Raw genomic sequence first — 25,636 nt, forward strand, 5'->3', positions numbered from 1 at the left:
GTTATTTCAATTCTTCTAAGATCCTGGCTTTTTTTCCCCCCACAAATGTTCGTGAATATAATATCTGCCTCCTGAGACTGTTGCAAGGATTAATTAAATAATAAACCTAAAAGACAGTGCCTGACACACAGAAAGTGCTTGATGCAATTTAGTCTTATTATTTTTGCTATTATCAAGAGGATATTTAGACTTTTCCTTCTGAACTCCCTTCCCTTTATCCCGCTTTTTTTTTCCCCCACTGTACTTCTCAAATTGCATGGAATTCCCCAGTTTTCTTTTAAGAGCAGAGAGAAAAATGCTGTGCAAAGGACCTGGGATTTGAGCAGAAGCCTGACTGCAGATATCCAGGTACCATGAGAGATGATGCTGTGCCTAAGGTTATCTGATTCAGTCCTGTTGTTACACTCTCCTTCCTGACCATTAAGAATCTTGTAGAAAAGAACCAAAAACACCATCATGCAGCTGATGATGGATCTCAGGGCATTCGCTCCATAAATGTTTATTTTCTATATCTCTGTGTGCCCGGCCCTGAGTCAGTGCTGGGGACAGAGCGGTGGACATGGCAGCCTAGGGCTCTGGCCTCATGGAATACACAGCCCGACAGTCAGCAAACAAACTCCTCAGGACAAGCAGAGCTCCGGAAGCAGACAAAGCTGGGCTCAGCCTAGGCTATGAGGCATCACCATGACCTTCCACCAGGGACCACATCACAAGTCTCATGCACAGGCTGGTAACTCTCCATTGCCAAACTGGAAACACAGAGTGAAATGAATAATTGAAAGCTTCAGATCTAAGCAAGGGATTAAGCAGTAGGATATTGAAGTCTAATTATATCATTGTTTTTAAATTGCAAAAGAATGCGGGCTAAGGGGCAGTTTTAAACTCTCCAAACTATTTTTCTGACCAGAAATGTTAGTTCACCAAAAGTCATCTGGCAACTAAGGGGTAACTGCTGATATTTCCTGTACCCTGCCCCAATTCTCAGGATGACAATTCTCAGGAAACCACCAATGTAAAGTAAACCATGAATTTGATCTCAAAATAATGTAGCACAGTTGGAGAGCACCAACTTCAAGTGAATGAAGGTTCTGAGGTGCTCCAGATTTGCTTAGTTAGCGAGCCTGAGCTGGTCTCCATGAAAATGGCAGTTCTAATGGTCACAAGGGTTTGCAGCTGCTGTGCTGTGTTTAGTCGCTCAGTTGTGTCCAACTCTTTGTGACTCGTGGATTGTAGCCCGCCAGGCTCCTCTGTCCGTGGGGATTCTCCAGGCAAAAATAATGGAGTGGGCTGCCATGGCTTCTTCTTCAGGGGATCTTCCCAACCCAGGGATCAAACACTTGTCTCCCTCAATGCAGGTGGATTCTTTGCCGTCTGAACCACCAGGAAAGCCACAAGATTTGCAGTAATTTTATGTAAAAATAGCATCCATCTGGCAAGGATCTGAATGCTATCCCTTGAGATTCAGGAAGTCATGACTCAAATCACACAACTTGGGTGGGCGTCAGGTGGGGGCTGAACCCTGGCGTGAGGATATCTTTCCCCCAGGAATGAGTCGAGTGCTGGGTCAAGGCCCAGCTGACCTCAGATTCAGAGCCTCTCAACTGACTCACTCTGTGATGGTGGAGGCTGCCCTCAACCACAACGTGAAGATGTTCCAAACGGTGGGTGAAGCAAACCTCCGGGCAATTCAGGATGGGCAAGGCTGGGAGTCCAGGCAGTGGTAAAAAGCCCTGCCATTTGTTGAGCCATTACTCTGGGTCTAGCAGAGTTCTATCAATAAATTCCACTCGAACTCCCTGGTAACCATGATGCTAAGAGGTTAATGTGTGGGCAGTCCTGCAGGGCAGGGAGAAAAGAGCTAGAAAAATAAATGTAGTTGGAGGGCTTAGGTAAGAATTCAGACACTGAGACCAAGGGAAAGGTATATGAATGAACCGGTGCTCTCAAAGACAGATTAGTAGTCTGGGGGGTCACCCCAACTCAGGGGCTGTGTTAAGTGAGTCAAGACAAAAAAGAGCAGAGGGGAGGACAAAGAGGGCTTTGGAAAATGAAGGGGGAGCCAGAGGTTGGTTTGGGTTCTGGGTTCCAGCTTCCAGGTCTATCTCAGAGAGAAAGAGAAACTCACTCCCTACCAGTTGCTGCATGCCTGCCAGGCTGGAAAGCGGGCTTAGGCTGCTTAAGTACGTCTTAATCTATGACTCAGGGTCAGCAACTATGGACAGCAGAGAGGACAGGAAGGAGGTGAGACAGGCAGGTTGTAAAAGGCAGCACAGTCAGTTCAGTTCAGTTGTTCAGTCGTGTCCAACTCTTTGCCACCTCATGGACAGCAGCACACCAGGCCTCCCTGTCCATCACCAACTCCTGGAGCTTGCTCAAACTCACGTCCATCAAGTCAGTGATGCCATCCAGCCATCTCATCCTCTAGTCATCCCCTTCTCCTCCTGCCTTCAATCTTTCCCAGCATCAGGGTCTTCTCCAATGAGTCAGCTCTTCGCATCAGGTGGCCAAAGGATTAGAGCTTCAGCTTGAGCATCAGTCTTTCCAATGAATATGCAGGACTGATTTCCTTCAGGAGTGACAGGACTGTCGTTTATTGGAAAGGCAACCCTGATTCCCATGCAAGACTTAAACATTTCTGAGGAAAACTTAAGATTACCTCATGCTTTTGCAGAAAGTATACTTTCATTTTCACCAACAAACATTCTCTTTCCCCAACTACAAATAAATGTCTCTCCCTGTCCCTTGTGGGACAGGCAACTGGCAGCAGAGCAAGTCTGCTAGACTTGAGTTAGCAGGAAAGGAAAAGAACCACGGGCTTGTCTATGAGGTGCATTCAGAGAGCATGGTGGGCAACACAGAGAAACGACAGGGCTGCTCTGAGGCCCCCTCCTCACTCCTCACTGAGAAAGAAGTATGGTGAGTGGCAGAGGAGGGGCCCAAGCTGCCTGGGCTTTAGGTTTTAAGACCAGCCCTGCCAGCTCCTAATTTATGAGGTCTGGAGCAACAGATCTGCTCTCAGCTTCTGTGTTTGCACCCCTAAAATGAGGGCATCGTGTTTTATGATGCTGAGGATCAGATAAGACTGTGAAAAATCCTGGTCCTCCCCCAGTTCCCATATACCTCAGCCAGAAACCAGGGAGTCAAGAAGATGCCCTGCTCCCTTGTTTCTCAACTCCTACCATTTCTCTCTTGAATTCATCCCTTCCTGTTCCTCCCTATTGCTCCTGTCTAAAGTTAGGCTCTCATGCTCTCTCACCTGGATACACTGGCTCCTGATGTCTACTTCTATCTTCCATGTATGCATCAGCCTCATCCACTCACATCAACCATTAAATAGCTTCTAAGGAGGAGGCATTCTGGCTTTCTCTATGCCTCATCTTGGTCAAGCACAATAATATGGAATAGGCTACCCCTAGAATGTCTGAGAAATCAGTAATAAATAAGTAGAGGAATGAATTCACTGGACATATGTGCAAACACCTTTCTTATGAGATAGTATAAGAATGCAAGATATTCCTTTCTTTTTCATTTCAATAAACATGGATATTTACTATGAACTTGGCACTGTGCTATTGGAAGATATAAAGAATTAGGTATAACCCCTGGACATTCAATTACCACCTAGTGAACAAAGCAGGCTGTAGTAGTCAAAGTCCTTGAGAGAAACAGAACCCATAGAAGGCATATCTCGTAAAGAGATTTGTTTTCAAGAATTGGCTTACACAACTGTGGGGCCTGGCAAGCCCAGAATCTGCAGAGCAGACTGGCAGGCTGGACATGGGGGAAGGAGAGATGCTGCTGCTTCTGTCTGAAGGCAGTCTGGAGGTGAAATTTCCCCTTCCTCAGGGGACTGCAGTCTTTTTTCCTTAAGGCCTTTGCCTGATTAAACAAGGCCCACCCACATTATGGAGGGTCGTCAGCTTTACCCAAAGATTACTGATTTAAATCTTAATCACAGCTAAAAATAAACCTTCACAGCAACATCTAGACTGGTGTTTGGCTTAACATTTTGTCACCAAAGCCTAGCCAAGTTGACACCTTAAAACTGTCCTTCAGGTACATAGGTAATCCATGACAGCACAATGTATATTATCATATGTCTGCAACATAAGTTAGGTCTGTCTTTCACGAGAAATTGCTCTGTACATGTCAACTTGTTAATATTTGTTAACTGCTCTCTCTGAATATGCCGTTTACTCCAGTGGGGGATTCCATCTGTATGACTTTCAATACTCACAACAGCTTGTGATATGGGTAGTGCTGTCACCTTTATTTATTTATTTTTTTTTTACAGTGAAATGAGTACAAGTTTTTTGTTTGGGGGGTTTCTTTTATTTATTTTACTGAGCTTGGTCTTAGTTGCAACATGCAGAATCTTTAGTTGCTGCATGTGGGATCTAGTTCCCTGAGCAGGGATCCAACCCCAGGCCCCCTGCATTGGGAATGTGGAGTCTTAGCCACCAGACCACCAGGGAAGTCCCTTGTTATCATCTCTTAAAGGTAAAAGAGATACCAGTAACTTGCATGAGGTTCCATAGCCAATATATCATGGAGCACATATATATATGATATATATATCATGATAATATATCATGTGAGTAAAGGCCTTTCCACCCCAAGTTCACTGATCTTTCTACTACATCACATACCTCTAACAAACACCCAATTTGAAGCCTTGCTTTTCCTCGAAGCAGCAGTTATTTTGCCAGGAATTCTGTCATACTATGAGATTGTCATAAGGGGGACCCTCTGAAATGGAGCAGGTGCTTGCCCCACCTCCCCATGTCCTCGGCCTGCCTTTTGCCTCTGGAAATCTTTAGTCAAAGAATACGTTTAATCATAGAAGTGAGAAATGTGGGTGCAATGGAAAATAGAGGAAACTAAATAATAATAATGTAGTCATCAAGTATAGTCAAGGACCTTTAGTTCTTTCTCAAGGGTTATAGATAATATTCTAAGCCATATCCTGTGAGCAGTCTTCTAGATACTAAAACACCAGCTGGAGAAATTAACTTGATGACCAGCTGGAGAAGTTAAGTTAATTTACATGAGACCAGACTATACCCATGACATAAGCTGCCACAATTCCAAGAATTGGCCTCAAAGACCTTGGAATTTAAGATTAACTCCACCTAAAACAATCAAGATAGCACTGGTCAGACCACCAATTTGAATATGACTGTCAGAGCTGACTGCTGTTTCTGCATATAGTCCCCCCTCCACTTCTGTCTATAAAAGCTCTTGCCAGTGGTTGCCAGTGGGAGGAAGTCAGCCTTTGGACTGATGTCTGCTCCCCCCATTCCCAGCTGCCAGCATCTGCAACAAAGCAAGCTTTCCTTTCCACCAACCTGGGCTGTTCATTGGCTTTTGAATGGCGAGCAGCCAGACCCCACATACACCTTTCGGTAACAGATCTGTCGCCCAGCGTGGGGCTGACTACTGCTGGCTCCTGTGCTTTCATGGTTCTCCTGAGTTTTCCAGGGGAGAGCTGTGGCCATGACAGTGTATGTGCTTGCGGCTTGTGGCTACTTAGCCACAAGTAGAGGATTTGGATGACGCTCCTAGAATCTGCCAAAATTAATTGTTTCAAGGATTCTCCCTGTTTCTCCCCTGCTCAGCACTGGCTGCCAACTTAATGCTTTTTCTTGATAGAATGGAAACTTGCACTTGGGATAAGCTGATGAGCTCCGAGACCAGGTAAGTCTACCGGTGTGTGCATGGGCAACCTTCCCATTTGTGAGTGCTAATGCTATTTGGGCATTTTGCCAGTTGGTTCTGCTGTTTGAGTACCATTTGTTTTGGGTAAGTGTTTGGGATTCCGTACCAGTCACCCTTGGAGAGGATTTATGATAGATCTGTCATTTGGTGTGTGAGTGTGTATTTCACTTGTATGATTGGTACTCTTGCTGCTTTTTGTAAAATGGGAAATTTAGGTTCAATTTATTAAGAAAAATTTTAGCTGTAATATTATGACTAAAGAAAAAGAAAGGTAATTTTATTTTTTGGACAATGTATGGGGGTTCCCTGGTGGCTCAGATGGTAAAGTGTCTGCCTGCAACACGGGAGACCTGGGTTCGATCCCTGGGTTGGGAAGATCTGCTGGAGAAGGGAATGGCAACCCACTCCAGTACTCTTGCCTGGAAAATTTCATGGACAGAGGAGCCTGGTAGGCTACAGTCCACGGGGTTTTGAAGAGTCGGACACGACTGAGCCACTTCACTTCACATGGCAATAGTATTCTTTAGACTCTGGAGAGACAGTTGGTTAAGATGAAACTCTTGAAAATCCAAAAACCAGTTTGTTTCACATATGTAGTTAGAAAAAACTAGCTTGGTAAAACAGTTTTTTCAGATCCTGAAAAAACAAAAATATGCCTAGGAGAAAAATCTAAGTTAACACTTATCATGTCATTGAAATACAAATACAGTCCACTTTGCCTGGAACTCCAGCCTTGGGTTAATTGTAAAACTTCAAACTAAGGAAAAAATAAAAGGAGGGAAGCCTTTTAAAACCGAATCTGTAAATTCAGCTATTCTGACTATTATCCATAAACTGATAAGTTTAATTGCAATGTCTGATTCATGAAATGTGTAAAGATGAAACAATGAGATCTCTGACAGGATGCTTGTATGTCTCAATATATGCTTTTGTCTTTGGATCATATTGCTGAGGTTAATTTGTAAAAGAGGACTATTTAATTGACCTTAAATAGAAATAAGCACTTACAAATCAAGCAAATCTGAATTTACCTACTTTTGTCTTCTTTTAAGACCAAGAGCTTACTCCTTGGAAGGAAAGTTATGACCAACCTAGATAGCATAGTCAAAAGCAGAGAAATTACTTTGCCAACAAAGGTCCATCTAGTCAAAGCTATGGTTTTTTCCAGTAGTTATGTACGGATGTGAGAGTTGGACTGTGAAGAAAGCTGAGCTCCGAAGAATTGATGCTTTTGAACTGTGGTGTTGGAGAAGACTCTTGAGAGTCCCTTGGACTGCAAGGAGCTCCAACCAGTCCATCCTAAAGGAGATCAGTCCTGGGTGTTCATTGGAAGGATTGATGTTGAAGCTGAAACTCCGATACTTTGGCTACCTCATGCAAAGAGTTGACTCATTGGAAAAGACCCTGATGCTGGGAGGGATTGGGGGCAGGAGGAGAAGGGGACGACAGAAGATGAGATGGCTGGATGGCATCACCGACTCGATGGACATGAGTTTGGGTAAACTCTGGGAGTTGGTGATGGACAGGGAGGCCTGGCGTGCTGCGATTCATTGGGTTGCAAAGAGTCGGACACGACTGAGTGACTGAACTGAACTGAAGACCAAGAGGGAAACTAAAGATGTTTAGTTTTATTAAACATACACATTATACCACCGAAGAAAAATTATGCTATAAAAAATGCAATTTTTTGAGGTTATGGAATATGTTCTTAAGTTTGGCAATCAGAAAATGCTGATGTAACATTTCAATCACTTGTTTCTTGGTTTTGTTAAGGTTTTAAGGGTAAAAAATTGTAATATGTGAAAATAATAAGGGAAACATTTCTGTATACAAAGCAAGTAGGATATGTATTGTTGGCAAAGAGAAGGTATAAAGAATAGAGGTATTTTTGTTGAAGAAAAATAATGATAATAACTTTTTTCTACAGTTGTTTGTTTCTGGATGAGGAAATACAGGACAAATTTGTTTGGATATCAAAAATGACAAAGGGTTTATATAACAAAGGGTTTGTTAAAAAGGAATTTTGAAAAAAATTTTTTTACATTGCCAGAATTAAGATTAGATTGAATTTAATTAGTTAAATGAACTTTGTTACTAACAGTAAACTGATGCAAGACTGAATCTGGTTTTCTCTCTAAGAAAACAAAGTTGTCCTGGAATAATGATCTGATTTTGGTGACAGATTTCTAATGGAAAATAATTGTTTTGTTTCTAATCATACTTTTGATCCTAATGTTCAAGATGAAGAAATTGTCCAGGAAAGCTGTCATATGTAGCACTCCTGGCTCTAAGTTTACTATTTAAAGTACATGTACAATGTTTGCATGACAGCTGGATATAAATAATGAAATGTATGGTCTATAAAGCATTTCCCTAATAACATATCTCTGAGCCTATTCATGTTATCTGATTAGTTTTCATTCAACATGGACAGCTAGGCAAATATATAAATAAAAAGGAGGCCTAGCACTGAGGGGTATGGATGGACCCAGAGGAGGGGTATGGATGGACCCAGAGGAGGCAGAAGAGCCACTCTGGCAGTGCTGGAAAGATATTTTTGACTATCAGTGCTTTCTAGGAAAGGAGTTACAATTAAAAGCAGAAAATGATGGAAGAAATTTTCACATATTTGGTATGAGGAAATCTTTCTGGCCTATTGTGATTTAATTTGAACTTTTAGGTTAACTAAAACAGCCTGTTTGTAGTCTATTAAGTGTATTAATACAGCGTACATCTGCTTTAATCATTAACAGAAAATATATTCAGAGAAAAATACAAGATGCATTTTGATTATCATCCTCATTGAAACGTCTGCTGCTGCTGCTAAGTCGCTTCAGTTGTGTCTGACTCTGTGTGACCCCATAGACGGCAGCCTACCAGGCTCCGCTATCCCTGGGATTCTCCAGGCAAAAACACTGGAGTGGCTTGCCATTTCCTTCTCCAATGCATGAAAGTGAAAAGTGAAAGTGAAGTCGCTCAGTCGTGTCCGACTCCTAGCGACCCCATGGATTGCATTGAAACGTCTAGTAACTTTCAAATGTTTGCCTAGGTGCTATGAAAATTTATTCTCTTTCAGAGAAAAGGGGAGATTGCAATGGAGCAGGCCCCTGTGGTCCTTGACCCCACCATGTCCTCTGCCTGCTTTTGCATGTGGAAAGCTTCAGTCAAAGAATAAGCTTTATCAGAGACACGAGAAATATGGAAACAAAGGAACCTGTCAAAGGAGACTAAATAATAATAATGTAGTCACTGAGCATAGTCAAGGACTTTTAGTTCTTTCTCAAGGGTTATAGATAATATTCTGAGCCATATCCCGTGAGCTGTCTTATAGACACTAAGACACCAGGTGGAGAAATTAACTATGTGATGACCAGACTGTATTCACAACATAAGCTGCCACAGTTTCCAGAATTGGCCTCAAAGAAATGGCAACATATGGGCCCTGGAACTGAAGATTAACTACACCTAAAACAATCAAAATGGCACTGGTCAGACCACCGATGACCAATCTGAAGATGACTGTCAGAACTGACTTGCTATTTCTAAACATAGCTGCCTCCCCGCCGCCCACTTCTGTCTGTAAAATCTCTTGTCCCACTGGTTCCCAATGAGGGGGAGTCAGCCTTTGAACAGATGTCCTCTATTCCCCCTCCCCCAACCCTGCAGTTGCTGGCACCCTGAAATAAGGCAAACTTTCCTTTCCATCAACCTGGCCTATTTATTGGCAGCAAGCAGTCAGACCCCATACACACCCTTTTGGTAACACCTCTGCATTCAAAGAAATGCATCTGCTTCCCCAGCTCATTTCATGTTAGCTCTGCATCTAGGAGAGGGGCCCGATGCTATTGGATCATGTTCAGTCAGTAACCAGAAGGGGAATCTTCTCAGATGTCGTTATTAGAACTGAGTTTTTTTCACACACAAAAAAACTGTCTCAACTCCAGGCCAGGACCCAGAACACACAGCCACAGGTCCTTCTCAATGGAGAAGACAGAATTGTTGGTACTAGGCTAACCTATTGTTTTCTCAGTATATGCTTTAAATTTACTAAAATTAAGCAGAAAAATGGACTGCAAATTTTACAAAGCACTGTCGCTGGACTTACAACTTTCAACATGAAAAAGATAATGATACAGGCATGTGAATTCAGTAAATATTTATTGAAGGTCCATAAGGATCAAATAGGGCTTCCCTGGTGGCTCAGTGGTAAAGAACCTGCCTGCCAATGCAGGAGACTTGAGTTCGATTCCTGGGTCAGGAAGATCCCCTGGAGAAGGAAATGGCAACCTACTCTAGTATGCTTGCCTGGGAAATCCCAGGGACAGAAGAGCCTGGCAAGCTAACAGTCCATGGGGTCGCAGAAGAGTCAGACATGTCTTAGTGGCTAGACAAACAAAAAACAAAAACAAAAAAAGGACCAAACCCTGTTGACACTTCAATGGCTACAAAATGAATAAGGCATATTCAAGGACACAAGGAATGGAGGAAAAGGGGAGAAATAATATTGCTTAAATGACTATTATATGGCAGTCATTTCATCTCATTTAATCATTAAAACAATCCCATGAAATAGAGTGTATTATCCCCTTTATACAGAAGAGCAATCTTGGTTTTAGTGAAATGGAGTGACTTGCCCAAGATCAAACATCTGGTAAATACTAGAGCTGGGATCTTCTCCCAGATCTCTTTCTAAATCCAAAACTCGTGTGCTGTATACTGAATCTCATCACAGAGAATATAAAACAAATATACAAATCATTACAAGTAGTGCAGGAATATAACACTGAGAAGGGATGTTGGGGGAATCTGGAGGTGTTATTTGAAATAGATTAAAAAAAAAAAAAAAACATGGTATTTTTTTAGGTTGGGATGAGAAAGTCCATGGGAAAAAGTAGAAGATACTTCCCAGGTGGCTAATGGTAAAGAATCCACCTTCAAATGCAGGAGACGTGGGTTCAGTCCCTGGGTTGGGAAGATCCCCTCGAGGAGGAAATGGCAACCCAGTCCAGTATTCTTGCCTGGAAAAGAATACTGTAGCCTGGCAGGCTACAGTCCTTGAGGTTGCAAAGAATCGGACATGACTGAACATACACACACATTTGGAGGATGAGCTGCACAAGCTCTCAGGGAGATTGAAAATCAGGATGATCATTTTAGAAACAGGAATGAATATGGGTTAGAGCAAAGCAGATTATAAGAAAGGAAGAACAGATAGGACAGAAGAACCAGTAGGAATGAAAAGTTTTAAGAGACATTGCAGAGGGGATCGTAGGTGTTGGTGAATTGAAATGATCAATCACTACGTCCAGACTCCTGTGGATGCAATGAAACCAATTCAGGTAATGGAGTAGGTGACCTGGTCAGGATCATGGGCTAGAGGTCTTACTAAAGCTGAAAGAAAAAGCAGAGAGATCGGGTAGGAGAAGGAGGGAGGGAGAAGGGAAAGAGAGAGAGAGAATGAATGAGGGAGAGAAAAGAAGACAGATTTTAGAATTTGTTCTCCTGGAAGCAGAGCAGATCTGAGTTGTGACCAAGTGTAGATGTGAATTTGCTGGGGGAGTGACTGAGACAGGATGAAAACAGAGCTCATCTAAGTGGACGAGATGGAAGGACTACGAATCTAGAAGTCATCATGGAAGTTGGCAATGAATCACATGGAAAGAAGTCAGTACTTTGAAGGCTGAGACCATTGAAGAAAATGAGAAACAGCCCTCAGAATTAAAGGCAACTGGGATTCAGGAGCAGAAGAGCAGAGGGCAGAGAAGTTGGAAATTTACTTTAAATCAGGAAAAAAAAATATGTCTGAAAATTGGAGAGTGTATTATCCTGCAACCATAGGAAGTATTTTCATGAGAAAAAGGCATCTCACTCCTCACTTATCTGGAAAGAAATAAAATATTAGACATTCATATAAAGAATTGCATTTTCTATATTTGCTGGCAAGGAATGTCAAGAGAGGCAACAAATGCTGTCAGATCAAGTTATACTGCCGTACCCTCCCTCACCTTTCCTCACTTGTCTGGCAACCAACTCTCCCAGTCTCTACGAACCTAGTAAGGAAGAGAAAGAGAGAAGCTGAGCAAATTCACTCCCGTTTTTGTCCAGTTAGTCACTTGCTATCGCTGAAACACGCTGGCATGTTCAAGGACCCCGTGCCCATCTGTATCGCCTGTGATGTCAAGTTGAAAAGACCAAGTGTGAGTCCATGTAATACGCAAGAAGACAGGCAGCCTGAGTGAATAACTTCTAATCAGCACGAGGTATAAAAGTCAAATCTGTTCAGCATGGCACCATGAGCTAACTGCATTCCAGACCCATGACATGGCGTCAGGTTCCACGACTCAGTCAGCAATTCTGCTCCAGTTGTTGCTTCTATTAACTACCAGGTTTTGCAAGTCTGGAACTTCCACCCACCCAGAGCAGATTGCTGAAGCTTATCTGGCATCTGCGAGTGAAGAGCTCACTGTACCGTCATGCATTCTCTGGTTTAGACTTGATTCGATTGTCACATAATCCAGGGGGAAAATAAAGGGCTCCACTCACTGATCCTCCTGTAATTTCAATTTTTCTGCTGTTAGCACTCTGTCTGCTAGGGAATTCCAGAAAGTGTTGCTTAATGGTTATATGGTAGGTCATGGCAAAGACATGAGTGTATAGCTGTTAGTCAGAAGGCTAAAGGAAACAGTCCTTGGTTGCTGGCAGCTGACCAGATGCATTTGCCTTGTGTTGACATTAGGGTCTCATTGGGAAGGAACCTTGGAGGTCAGTGAGTCCAACTACTCATTCAAAGCAGCATTGTTGGAATATGGCCTTTAAGGATTAGGAAGCTGGCTGCCTTGTGGGACATGGCTGTATTTGTTGTTGTTCAGTCACTCAGTTGTGTCCAACTCTTTGTGACTCCATGGATTGCAGCATAACAGGCCTCCTTGTCCTTCTCTACCTCCTCGAGTTTGCTCATGTCCATTGAGTCAATATTGTTATCCAACTGTTTCATCCTCTTGCCCCCTTCTCCTCCTGCCCTCAATCTTTCCCAAAGGTGACATCTATATAAGGAGCTAATATTTGTTGAGTACCAGCTGTGTGTCAGGCACTGTGCTGGTTCTTTAAATGCATTATCTGAACAGCCCTCATACAAGCTTGCAAGGTGGGTCCTCTCATTCTCTTTTTCTAGATGGGAAACTGATTCCAGTCCTATGGAGCCAGGATTTGAACACATACATGCAGCTTTGGAGGGCCACATAAGAACCCGTGTTCTTTCGATTCACATTCCATGCTGGTCCCTAACGCCGCTGTGTTGCACACTTCAGGGTTTAACATTTACTCTGAATTCTCTGAATTGTTTCCTAGGCCTTGTGTAATTAAAACATTCTGCCAGCTCCTTGCTGGGGTGCCATAAATCTATAATTTCTTTCACAATAATATTAGTAATGATAATAATAGGCTTTTAAGTAATTGGCAAGTGTATTATTTTCTTTTCACACAAGTCATAAAATGGGTAGAACAGGTAGTTTATCATTTGGTTTACAGATAAGGAACCAAGACTCCTTATATCACAGTTTCCTTACATCACGGCTAGTCAAGTGAGGAATCCAGGATCCAAGCCTAGGACTCCTAATGTTGAGGCCAGTGGTTCTCCGAATGTGGCATCTAGGACCAGCATCAGCAGCATCTGGGAATTTGTTTATACACAAATTCTCAGGACCCACCACAGTCCTAATAAATCAGAAACTCGGAGTGGGTCCAGCAGTCCATGTTGGAACAAGGCCTCCAGGTGACTGTGAGGTAGGGGTGGGGAGGGGAGTGTCTGCCACACCCAGCAACGGGAGATGAACTAGCTCCCTGAAGTCTGGGCTAAGTTAGTGCACCTCCCACTGCGGGCATGGTGTGCACTCCCCCTGCCCTGCCCCCCACCAACCTCCAGCTCATTCTGAGCTCTGTGATGAATAGAGAGAGAAAAGGTGACTGACTGGTCTAACAGAATCTTTTGTACCTGAAGCGAATTTCCTCAGTCATTTCTTAAGGTTACGCTTGGGATTCTCGGTATTGGAAAAACGACATCTTGGCCCAAACAGAGAAGGTTGTTCAAGCCCATTGAACTTAGTTTTCCATGACCTCAAGGTGACATATCAAAGACAGATCGTACTTGTTTTTCCTTCTACTTCTAAAAAATTTTATCTCTATTATATTGCACTTATGAAGTATAATACCATCATGAACCCAAATGGCTCTTATGGGGGTTTTGGTTTTGACAGAATTTTGCCTATTATCATTAAATTAAGAAAATATAACATACTGTTGATTACAAATTAGCAATATTTATCCAAATATGAAATCTAGTCACTTAATGACCAGTGGACACTATGGTGCCTGGGAAAGTGGACAATTGGGAAAGAAAATTAAAAATTGACAACTCTGACCAAGCAAGATCAGTAGAAATATCACTTGTCCAATATCAGTATCTGCTGGGGAGAAAGCTTTGCACTGAGAACAAGAGCATGGCCTTTGAAGTCAGATGGACCTAGGGATCCAACCACAGCTCTGACACTTACTGTCTACAGACTTAAGCATGTTATCTCTATGCATCTGAAAAATAGAGATCATATTTAAACCCACTCAAAGTGATGTCCTAAACATTAGATGACCTTATATATGAAAAGCACTTAATATACAGTGACCACAGAGTAAAGACCCCAGAGCTGTTAGTAATTATTTTTATGCTTTATGTATTATATACATGGCAGGCACATAGTCAAAAGCCAGAGATGTAACAATGACTATCACGTGAACTTTGCCTTCTGATCCTTAAGTCTGATCTTCTCATTCTATTCTAAAAAAGTCTGTTTGGAGTTTGTTTTTAACGTACCACTTGGACCATATCCAGAATTCACCATATAACCTGGTAGAGCTGGGCTGGCTGCTAGCTAGTAGGACTACTTCCCTAAGTACCATATTTTAAGAGATCTAAGACACCATCATTCAAATTCAGAAAGGTGCAAATCAGAAAGCAAAAGACATGGCCAATCATAATGGTAAAATACCATTCATTTAGTTTTGAGGAATATTGTTGTTGTTTAGTCACTAAGTTGTGTCCGACTCTTTGTGACCCTGTAGACTATAGCCTGCCAGGCTTCTCTGTCCATGGGATTTTCCAGGCAAGAATACTGGAGAGGATTGCCATTTCCTTCTCCAATGAGGAGTATGCTGCTAAGTTGCTAAGTCACTTCAGTCGTGTCCGACTCTGTGCGACCCCACAGACGGCAGCCCACCAGGCTCCCCCGTCCCTGGGATTCTCCAGGCAAGAACACTGGAGTGGGTTGCCATTTCCTTCTCCAATGCATGAAGGTGAAAAGTGAAAGTGAAATCGCTCAGTCTTGTCTGATTCTGAGCGACCCCATGGACTGCAGCCTACCGGGCTCCTCCGTCCATGGGGTTTTCCAGGCAAGAGTACTGGAGTGGGGTGCCATTGCCTTCTCCAGTGAGGAGTATACTACTCCCCAATGTCAGTCATGAATGTTAAGATATGCCCTAATTTCAACTCATAAGGTGAAAAAAAAAAATCTGTGTTTTAGGATTAATGCAATACGGTATTTTCATTTCCCCATCACTGCCTAGAATCTACAAAGAAACATTCTGCCTGGACTATGTGAGTTTGTGTGTTAACAGGATGGAAGAGGAAGTGGCTCATGAGAAAGACATTTCACAACAGACCAGAACTGACTTGGAGGGAAACTTATAGAGCCAAAAAATAAATAAGGTATCAATGAGATTGATCCTACCCTTGGAGAGCAGTGAATTCCTGGGCTTGCCCATGTGCCATATCCAAATGACTGCAGCCAGGTCAGTTAAATGTACATTTACTTGGTCTCTACTCTGCCATTCACTATTAGTTCTGTGTAGGGGTTCACATACTTGTGTAAACTGAATGCAAACTTAAGGATTCAATATATTGAGATATGCACAAAGTCTAGAAATAGTACGGGGAAAATGATTCATGAGGCATGGAGTTGGAGATCAGGGAATGTATATTGAAAATGGTTTCCTGAGAGGCAGAACCTGTAGGAGGTTTTGAAAGATAACCCAGAGCTGAATGAGTAGCTAGTGAGAGTACAGAATGAACAGAAAACACAGGTGCCTTGTGTCCATTCCAACCGTCCTTGCCCTTCTCACAGCTGTGGATCCCATGCCCTGCCTCAATCAGCAAGGACCAACAGTACAAATATCCTCCTACCTAAACCAGCAACTTTGCAAACTCATATGCAGAACCTATTATCATACATATACACAAAGAAAGACAAAACAAACAAGAAATCCGGCACAGTTTGGTACTTTTTTCCCCCCAGAGAGTTGACAAACTCTTGCCTCTTTTCAAAAAGCCACACTAGGACTCTCTGTTTTAAGGACAAGTTGAGATAGTCTCTTTTTTTTTTTTTTCTGATTCTCCATATTTCACTCTGCCAGAGAAAGGAAGGAAAGCATAGATTGTAATAAGAGAAGAAGGAACCAAATGTATGATGTTGATATAAAATACAAATTAATCAGGGAAATGAAGGGGTGTGTGTGTTTTTTCTTCTCGAGGAGGAGTTTGCTGTGTATTCAGGGACGGGTCCATGTGAACTGGGAAAGCGTGTACAAAATTAAATCATTTTCTCTGTGGGCACGTGTTCAACTTCTGGCCACCTCCGATGCTTCCAAAGTTAGCGATTCATTTCCTTGATTCTGCCAGCTTGTCGCTGTCAGCATAGGGCCCCTCTGTACATGGTAGAGTATCCTCAACCACAGATTTACTGCTACTCCTTCCTTGTTTCATTTTAACAGCTGCCATTCATCAAATTGCCTTCTTTCTACATCTGCCACCCACTACACACCCTCATTTACAGTCTGATCAACACACCAGATAACACCAGCTTGATCAGAGATTCATATACCAGAACTACCATATACCAGATGACTCATCTTTGGACTTTCTGGGATTTCATGGTGAATTTGTTCACAGAGAGCTTATGCATAGTACAGGATCTCTCTGAAATAAAATCCCGGATCACTTGTGCAATTCCCTGGACACTGATTATGGTTAAGCAGCAACAGACAGCATATGATTATGGTTCCAATCAAGGAGACCTCATCCCACATAAATATATCTTTGCCCAGTGATGATGAATAGCAAGCTTTTAGCATAATGCCTAATAAATTAAGACTGTTGAAAAGTTAATTTCTGCTATCTATAGTGATCTCGAAGGCATCCCACCTTAATCTGATAGGTATTTTGGAAGGATCTAAAGCTATGAAAGAGGAGAAACACAGAGGAAAGGGGAAGTTTGGTTTGTTTTTTATCAGAACCTTATTTAACTTAAAACAGGGAAAAGCCAAGCCTGACTATCTTCCTCATTATTAAACCAGCTTAGGAAAGCCACAAAATCTCATTTTTAAACACACTTTGGTGGACCAAAAAACATAGCATGCTATATATGAGTCAATGGGATTCCATGCTCAAGTCAGATCATAAAGAATTTGAGGGATACTTAATTTATATATTTTTGTGAAGCAAAAGGAATTAAATTTTCACCAGAAGTTTTCTTTAAGTCAGGGCCATACTCTACTGTCTTCTGTGTATGATATCAGGTTACTCTGTTTCGTAAAGGGGAACACTGGGAAATAATGGGAAGGAGAGGGGAACTGGTGGATTTCAATTTGTATATGATACATAGGTAACTCATCTCTGTGTCCTCCATACTTCTTTCTGGTTCCATGGACATGGTGGTAGGAGAACAATTACAGCAGAAGGCATTAATCCGAGTGATGATTTTTCCCTTCCTTTCCTACTTAGGTCCTGTGACATGCTCATTTCCTCACTGGAATTTTTTTTAACTTTTTATTTCATATTGGAGTATAGCTGATTAACAATGCTGTGATAGTTTCAGGTTGACAGCAAAGGGATTCAGCCATACATATACATGTATCCATTCTCCCCGAAATCCCCTCCCATGCAAGCTGCCACTTAACACAGAACAGAGTTCCCTGTGCTATACAGTAGGTCCTTGTTGGTTACCTGTTTTAAATATAGCAGTGTGTCAGTTTGGGATCGACATGTTCCCACCGGAGTTTTAAATAAATACTTTTTTGGCTCTCAGGGCTGTAGGAGAAATCCCTTCCTCTCAGCTCTGACAAAATGTCGTTCACAAATTGTGATGAGAACATCATCATGGTGTGGAATTTCTAGCAGAAAGTACTTCTTGTTTTGTATTTGAGGAAAATGTGGGTATTGTGTTAAATAAATAGCTGATACATTTTGAGGTCTTGTTAATAGATATTACTTATTGAAATATTAACATTTTATTCACTATATATTCAAATGAGCCATTGAACATATAACAAATCACATTTAAATATTTAAATTATATTTATGACAAGAAGTACATTTGGATCTCTAAGTAATGAGCACTCTGAGTAATTGTGTCTTTTGTTTTGTTTTTAAATAATTGTGTTTTCAAAAACCATTGGGAAGCATAAACTAATGTTTCAAAGATTGGCAAGCTCTTGGGCATCCTTTAGCTTACTCTAAATTAAATAACTGACCAGGAACGTCCCTGGAGGTCCAGTGGTTTTAAGACTTTGGTTTCCCGTGCAGGGGGTGTGGATTCAATCCCTAATGAGGGAGCTAAGACCTACATGCCTTGTGGCCAAAAAAAGTCAAAACAAAAAGAACAGAAGCCATGTTGTAACAAATTCAATAAAGACTTTAAAAATGATACACATCAAAACAAAAAAAAACTTAAAAAAGAAAACAACCAACCAGAGAGTGTTTGATGGGTACACTGGGGAATTTTTCTATCAAATCATAATACTCCAGACTCAACTCTGCAGATACATAGTATTGAATCATAAGAAAATTTACACTTGGAAAAATAGAGTCTAAAAGCTCTTATCCAGCATAAATACATTTTTACTGACAGTTGAAAGCAACAGGATTCCAACTAACAGTTATTTCTTCATATTGTACTTTTGTAACTGTCTGATCTACCTTATTACAAACTCCGGCATTACCCTTTATTATCCAAATAAGTGCCTAAGTTTGACTCATGACAATGTCTCTTTCCCGGATCTGTTTTAGCGCTCCCTGTGGCCACCCCTCAGTGACCACAACATCTCCCTAAAGCAGCTCTTTGGCTGACAAAGAGAAGCTTCAACACCAGGAAGAAGACATTCCTGTCCAATCAGAGGCAAAGCTTTCTGTGAATTCTTTGATAGTTATAAATTCAACTATTCACTAGTTTATTTGTTTAAGAATTGTTTTTTTCTGAGGCACATCCCAAGTCCACATGCACTGGATTAAATGCTGTGAAGAATCAGAGCCTAATGAGATACTGACCCAGGACTCATGGAGCCCATAGACTGGTGAGGGCAAGAGATGTATGGCAGGCCCTGTAAATACAGGGCAGAGGAAGCAGTAATGAGAAATGCAAGCCAGGTGCTTGGGGGAGTAGAGAGGAAAGTGTCATATCTGGGAATTATAAGGAAAAGCTTTCTCTAAATATGCAAAATCTGAGCAGTCAAGACACTGAGGTGCTAGACTTTTCCAGGAACAAGTTAATTTCCCTGCAGTAGGACAGACACAACCCAGCTGAGAATCAGCATCTAGGCATTCTGATTACAGAAAAGTTAACAATCATTGACAGAACACCACCCAGGGTGGGTCTGAGGACCTGTAGTGGGGACAGAAGTCAGAGTTAGAAAGAATGGGCCAAGGAGGATCTACTTGGAGACCAAGCCAGCCAGCCCTAAGCCACTGGAAAAATAGTCAAACTACACAGCTGCGAAAACACACATTCTCAGCTGCTCAAGAAGGCAGATTAGACTGGGCTGACTCTGGGAGATTAATCGGTTACAGGTGCACTTGGGCCTTCTAGGTGCATTTTGATCAGAGGAGTAAACTCATTTCCCACAGCTGAGGTTGAGGGATAGCAACTTGCCCTTCATTTTTACTGGGGCTAATGCTGTAGCTGAACCCCGTGCTGTCACATTCCTGCATGTGCCTGGGAGATGCCCAGGCTGCTGTAGTGCCTAAACCTCAAATCTTGCAGATAACGTTGGGTGCCTCCGGGGACCAAGGCAAGGATGAGACCAGTGAGGCATCTCGGATGCAAAACACAAGGAGGCCCGCTGTCAGGTTGCTCACGCTGGCTTGCACCTCCCTAAGACGAGGGAGGGCTTCCCTGAACTCTGCCTCTCCCCCAAAAGGCAGGGTTTGGGAAGGACTGGCTTTCCAATTCCAGGAGGTGTAAGGGTTTCAACAATTCTGTGGCAGGTAGACACTTAAATAAAGAAAAGTATGGAGCAATGAAGGGCTTCCCTGGTGGCTCAGATAGTAAAAATCCTCCTGTAGTGCAAGAGACCTGGGTTCAATCCCTGGGTCAGGAAGATCCTCTGGAGGAGGAAATGGCAACCCACTCCAGTAATTTGCCCTGGAGAACCCCATGGACAGATGAGCCTGGTAGGCTAAAGTTCAGGGGGTTGCAAAGAGTTGGACACAACTGAGTAACTAACACACACAGACACAAGGAGCCTGGTCAATTTCCCAAGGATCTGTGTTCAAACATTCCCACTGAAAGAGTCCCAAAGGCAATGGTATTCCAAATGTCCAGTCTAAATAGGGCTTTTCTGATTTATTTTCTCAAAGGAAAGATTGGATTCATCTTTTAACTTCCCTCTTTCCATAAGCCCTCTTCATATGTCCCCAACTGAAAATGGATTTCACAGTCCTTTCCCCTTCTGTTCACTGAAAATAGAAATTCAAACTATATGCCACTGAGAAAAGTGTCCATGTAGGATATTTTTCTAATTCTGCTGTGGCTTAAGACTTGGTTGTAACACCTGAGTCCTGCTAAGGAGTGCCAGCTGTCGTGTTCAAACACTGTTTTAGGATTAGTGCATATCTGTTACAATGCCCTCTGGCTCCTTCTCCTCAATGAGACTTGAAACTGGCAACCATTTTTTATAAACAGAGTGAAAACCAAAAAATATTCAACAAATTAAATAAACGGCTTAACAGCTACATAATCCAGAGAGAAAGCAGAGATGTTATTATTTTCATAATATATCTAATCTTTTCTTCATTATCCAGTTAGATGCACTATCATCATTTTTTAAGAAAAATTAAGCTAGGGTTGTGCCCATGTTTTTCTTTTTATTAAACTCTCTTTTTCTTGTAGTATCTTTTAACTCACACTCAAGAAAAATAAATCCTATTTGGGAAAGAGAAAAAATAAGAGGAAGAAACTATTCTTGAGGCTGGAGAGAGATTTTATTTATTGGGTTGGCCAAAAAGTTCATTTGAGTTTTTCCATAGGATGTTTGGGGAAACTGAATGAATCTTTTAGCCAACCCTATACATAGCTCCATGACTCCAAAAGAAATTGGTAGATTTTTCTCAAAGAACAAGAAAAGAACCAAGTATGTTGTGTTTCGGGCTTCCCTGGTGGCTCAGTGGTAAAGAATCTGCCTGCCAGTGCAGGAGATGTGGGTTCGATCCCTGGGTCAGGAGGATCCCCCAGAGGAGGAAATGGTTTCCCACTCTAGTATTCTTGTCTGAGCAAGCCCATGGACAGAGTAGCCGAGCAGGCTACCGTCCATGGAGTCACAGAAAGTTGGACAAGACTAAGGAACTAAACAGTAAGAACAAAAGTTGTGTTTCAGAGTCACAAATACCCGGATATTAAAGGCTGACTTATATCGGAGCACACCCTCCTGAACACACGGAGGACAGATGCATTCGCAAAACCGTCACAGCACAGCTGAGGCTGTCTTACTATGGCAGGTCCCTTGTGCAGGGCTCCCAGGCAGAGGTCACAGTGAGCCAGACTGCAGCCCAGCCGACTCAGAGCTCGCCTCCAGCAGCACAGAAATGCGGGCCTTTCCCTCCGTGATTCATCCCTGTGGTAATCAGGCAAACTGTCGTGGAGAGTCTTTCATAAATTACTTCATCGCTGTTGATTTTAATTAAAGACCATTGTAGACTGATGAAATTGGGAAAAAGGAATCTAAATGTATTAAGAATGTTTTAGACCATCTTACCCAAGTGGGTGGAGGGAGACATGCAGACCTAAGTCACTTTGGACATGAGAGAAGTTTGTAAGACTAAGGGTAAAAAGGAACTGTATATGAGCAGTTGATGAGGTTATTTCTCATGGAGGTACAGGCTGACAATTCTAATGCTACTATGCATGTATACTAGAATGGAATAGCTATCTATTCCATTACATATTATATAATGTTGTATATTCAGTTAATGCAGAAGAATTCTAAATGATGTATTTGCCCTAAAGTAGGAGGAATGTAACTACCCATTTCTCAAGTGTGGGCTGTGCATAGTGACTCCCTTCCAAAGAGAATAGTATGAAAAGTGCTGGGAGGAGAATAACTTCACGGGAGAAACCTGACAGACACTATTCCAGACAGGTGATCAAGGTCAGCATCAATGGTCATGAATCAGATTGACAGGATGTACCTTTGATATGATGTGATGACAATATACTTCACCTCTGTGATCTTGTAACTAGGAAGGGTTAATTTAGGCTGAATTTTAGGCTGGATCTGCTTCTGTGACTTTAACTCTTATCTTGCCACTTTTGGTATTATAAGCATGCATAATGGCCTGCCTCCAGGGAGATAACCTGACCCCGCCCACCTGTGAAGGACGTGACATTCTTGAATTCTTTGTGTGGCAAATGACTACAGTGCCCTGGCACCCCTCATCTACGGCTTTCAGAAATTCACATTTGCAGAGGACTGAATCACAGATAGATGTGACATCTTTGTTTGTTGATATGACAGGAGATACTCCATTTTATACCACCCATGAAATAACTGCAAGGAAGTGAAACTAACACATCCCCCTACCTGAGGCTTGCCATTCTAGGAGATGTTCGCTAGAATTAAATGGTCTTTTTACTTTGTTTCCTCACCTCCCCCCTCCCCCATCTCTAATCCAGAATCTAACATCCAGGCCCGGATAAGATGGTTATCTTGAGGTGCTAGCCTGCCATCTTCTCCATCAACCAGCTCCAGAATAGAGGCACTTCCTAGTCCGAACACCTCGTCTCAGATTCATCGACTTATCGTGTGGTGAGCAGAGGGAGCTTGGACTCCGTAACAATCTTTCTCCCCAAAAATCTATCTTAGAGAAAGATATTAGACAAATAAAGGGACATCCTACAATAAACCTGATCAGTACACCTCAAAACTGTCAAGATTATCAATGGCAAGTAACCTATGAGAAATTGCCAAAGCCAAGAGGGCCTAAAAAGACACGCCAACTAATGTGGTATCCTGGATGGGGTCTTAGATCAGAAAAAAGACAATATGTATAAAATAAGGAAATCTGAGTAAACTATGGACTTTAATAATGTATCAAGATTTGTTCATTAATTCTAATAAATATACAAATATATATATTCATTAATTCTAACTATAAATAACATGTATAAAATATATGGACGAATGATGGCGTGCGTGCTCAGTTGTGTCTGACTCTTTGTGACTCCAAGGACTGTGTAGCACACCAGACTCCTCTGTCCATGGTGTTTTCCCAGGCAAGAATACTGGAGTGGTTTTCCATTCCCTCTTCCAGTGGATCTTCAGGTTCCAGGGATTGAACCCATGTCTCTTGTGTCTCCTGAATTGGCAGGTAGATTCTTTACCACTGGCGCCACTTGGGAAACCCATGCTCAACAGTAATAAATAAAAATAATCTGTTTTGCAGACAAGCGATTCCTGTGTGCTCAGAAGAGGAACCTCATCTTAGAAGGATTGACATACTTTGAAAAGATGGCCTTTAGAAGCAAGGCGAAGCTACAGTCAATTGTGTGAGACATGGTCTGCAGGAGGAAAATCTGATGTGTGAGTAAGCCCAGTTGTGCTAAGAATTTTTTTGCTTCCTGTTCTACATTCCATCCTTCTCTGCCCTAGGAGGCTGACCTCTATAGACTGCATCAAGGTTAACCCTTCCTCACTATCTGAGAACTGGTCCAGCCATGGAGGGTCCTGGCAGAAGACAGTGAGGGTAAGAAGATCAGCTTTGGGCTGGGAATTGCCCCGGACTTTTCGCCTGCTGACCCTGCATTCCTCCTTGGAAGACTACAGTTTGTTTCCTTTCGCTTCAGTTCCCTCTGACTTGCATCCTCTCTCTTTCCCCAACTAACTCCTCAAATCCAGTAACCTCCTTGCTCCTGCTGATTTTAGCATGGTTACTTAGCCTGAGTTTCCCTGAACGAAGAGGCTGTGGTGAAGACTTGAGTGCACATAATTTATTCGGAAACTTTTCTCGGAGCACAGGAATGAGAGGCAGGGGAATTGGAGAGGGAGTAAAAGCCTTAACATGGGTGAGTTATTGAACTAGCCATGGCTCTCATTAAGTGGCACTCAGTCCTTCAGTCCTCTGAGAAATCTTCTGGGATGCATTGCAGAACAGCCTGCTGGGGAAGATATAGGGGCCTTGGCATTCAGCTACCCAACAAATTGTTGACCTGGAGCAAAAGAAGGAGCCTCCTGGAGCCTCAGTCTTCTTCCCAGGAGCTGGGGAGAAATGCCTTCTCGGGGCATGATTGTGAGGCTTGAACAAATAAGAGCTTACAGCCTCTATGCAGAGTGGCAGGTTTCAGTAAAAGTGAGTGAATCCCTCTCAGAGCTATTGCTCTATTAGATTCCATTTTAAGTCCCATTTTCTGTAATCACTTCGACCATACTTATTTACATATTTAATTTTTTTTTTTTATCTGTCTCATCTCCCTGACTTTATTGTAAATTCAAAGCCAAATTTTACTGTCAGCATTGTTTTTAAAAAAGTTAATGATCTTTATTAAGCCATCCTGTGTGTCAGATAAGATCCTGAAGCACTTCACTTACATCGTCCCAACAGTGACCCACTGAGATAGGATATTAACCCCATTTTAGGAATTACAAAGCAAAGCTTACTTCAGACAACTAGTGAGGGGTGGGACCACAATTCACAAGGAAGTCTGCCTCAATTCTAGCTTCTACCCTCGTAAACACAGCGCCTCCCTCCCACTGCCAGGCATACAGTAGGAACTCCAAAGTCATCTTTGAAAATTATAAGTAGATCTGATCTATGAGATACCATGCAACACATAAATATGCCTGTTAAAGATAGAACTTACTTGAAAAAGACTTGTATCAAAATCAAATAAAATGTATATCATGATTACTCAGAAATAGGTTCTTTTCTTCCCTTTCTCTACTAAGCCTTCTCCAATTCAGCTTACCCTCACTACTCTACCCAACCTGCACTTATCAAAATCCCTCAAGACCTCCATGTGACTATATTCAGGGTCATTGCTTAGTCAGTGCTCTTCCTTCTTGATTTCTCTGTAGCACTGGACACAGTGGATTAGCGCTTCCTTGAAACACTCTCTAGAACCACAGCTCTAGAAGCCAACTCCTCCAATCTCACCAGATGGTTCCTTTGCTGACTCCTCCTCTCCTCTACCTGTGAAGTTTATGGTTTATGTGCCCCTGGACTCAAACTTCTTCTGTTGCTACCCCTTAGATAATCTCATTCAGTGTCATGGTTTTAAATACTGTGCAATCACTTCTGCTATCACAGGACATAGCATTCCTAAAACATTCACTGTGTCCTACAGAATCACACAATGACAACCTCAGGGCTTGTTTAAAAAATGTGATTCAGACACAATACTCAAAAATGTCAGCAGTAACATGTAAAGAAAAATAGAACCTTGGAAAAAAACATAACCACATATTTTGAATGGATAAGAAATGCAAAAATACTAAAATTAATGTTACTTCATCTTGACAAAGACAAGAAGGGTAGCAGTTGTGAGTTAAGTGTGATATGGTGGAAGGAGAGTTGTCTGAAATCAGTCAGGGGACTTGTAACAGCAGATGG

General features: G+C 42.1%; 1 long non-coding RNA gene across 2 annotated transcripts; it reads left to right on the top strand.

Moving 5' to 3' along the window:
• Positions 1-4,882: 4,882 nt before the first annotated feature.
• LOC104969604 (uncharacterized) lies at positions 4,883-25,436 on the top strand. Of its 2 annotated transcripts, XR_003036430.2 has the most exons (4): positions 4,883-5,697; positions 22,704-22,836; positions 23,474-23,610; positions 23,680-25,436. It is a non-coding gene; the product is annotated as an uncharacterized lncRNA (long non-coding RNA). The 2 variants fall into 2 exon arrangements; XR_808891.3 differs by having other exon boundaries at positions 23,474-25,436.
• Positions 25,437-25,636: the final 200 nt, after the last annotated feature.

The sequence above is a fragment of the Bos taurus genome, chromosome 9 (assembly GCF_002263795.3).
Source record: "Bos taurus isolate L1 Dominette 01449 registration number 42190680 breed Hereford chromosome 9, ARS-UCD2.0, whole genome shotgun sequence".
Taxonomy (NCBI): Eukaryota; Metazoa; Chordata; class Mammalia; order Artiodactyla; family Bovidae; genus Bos; species Bos taurus.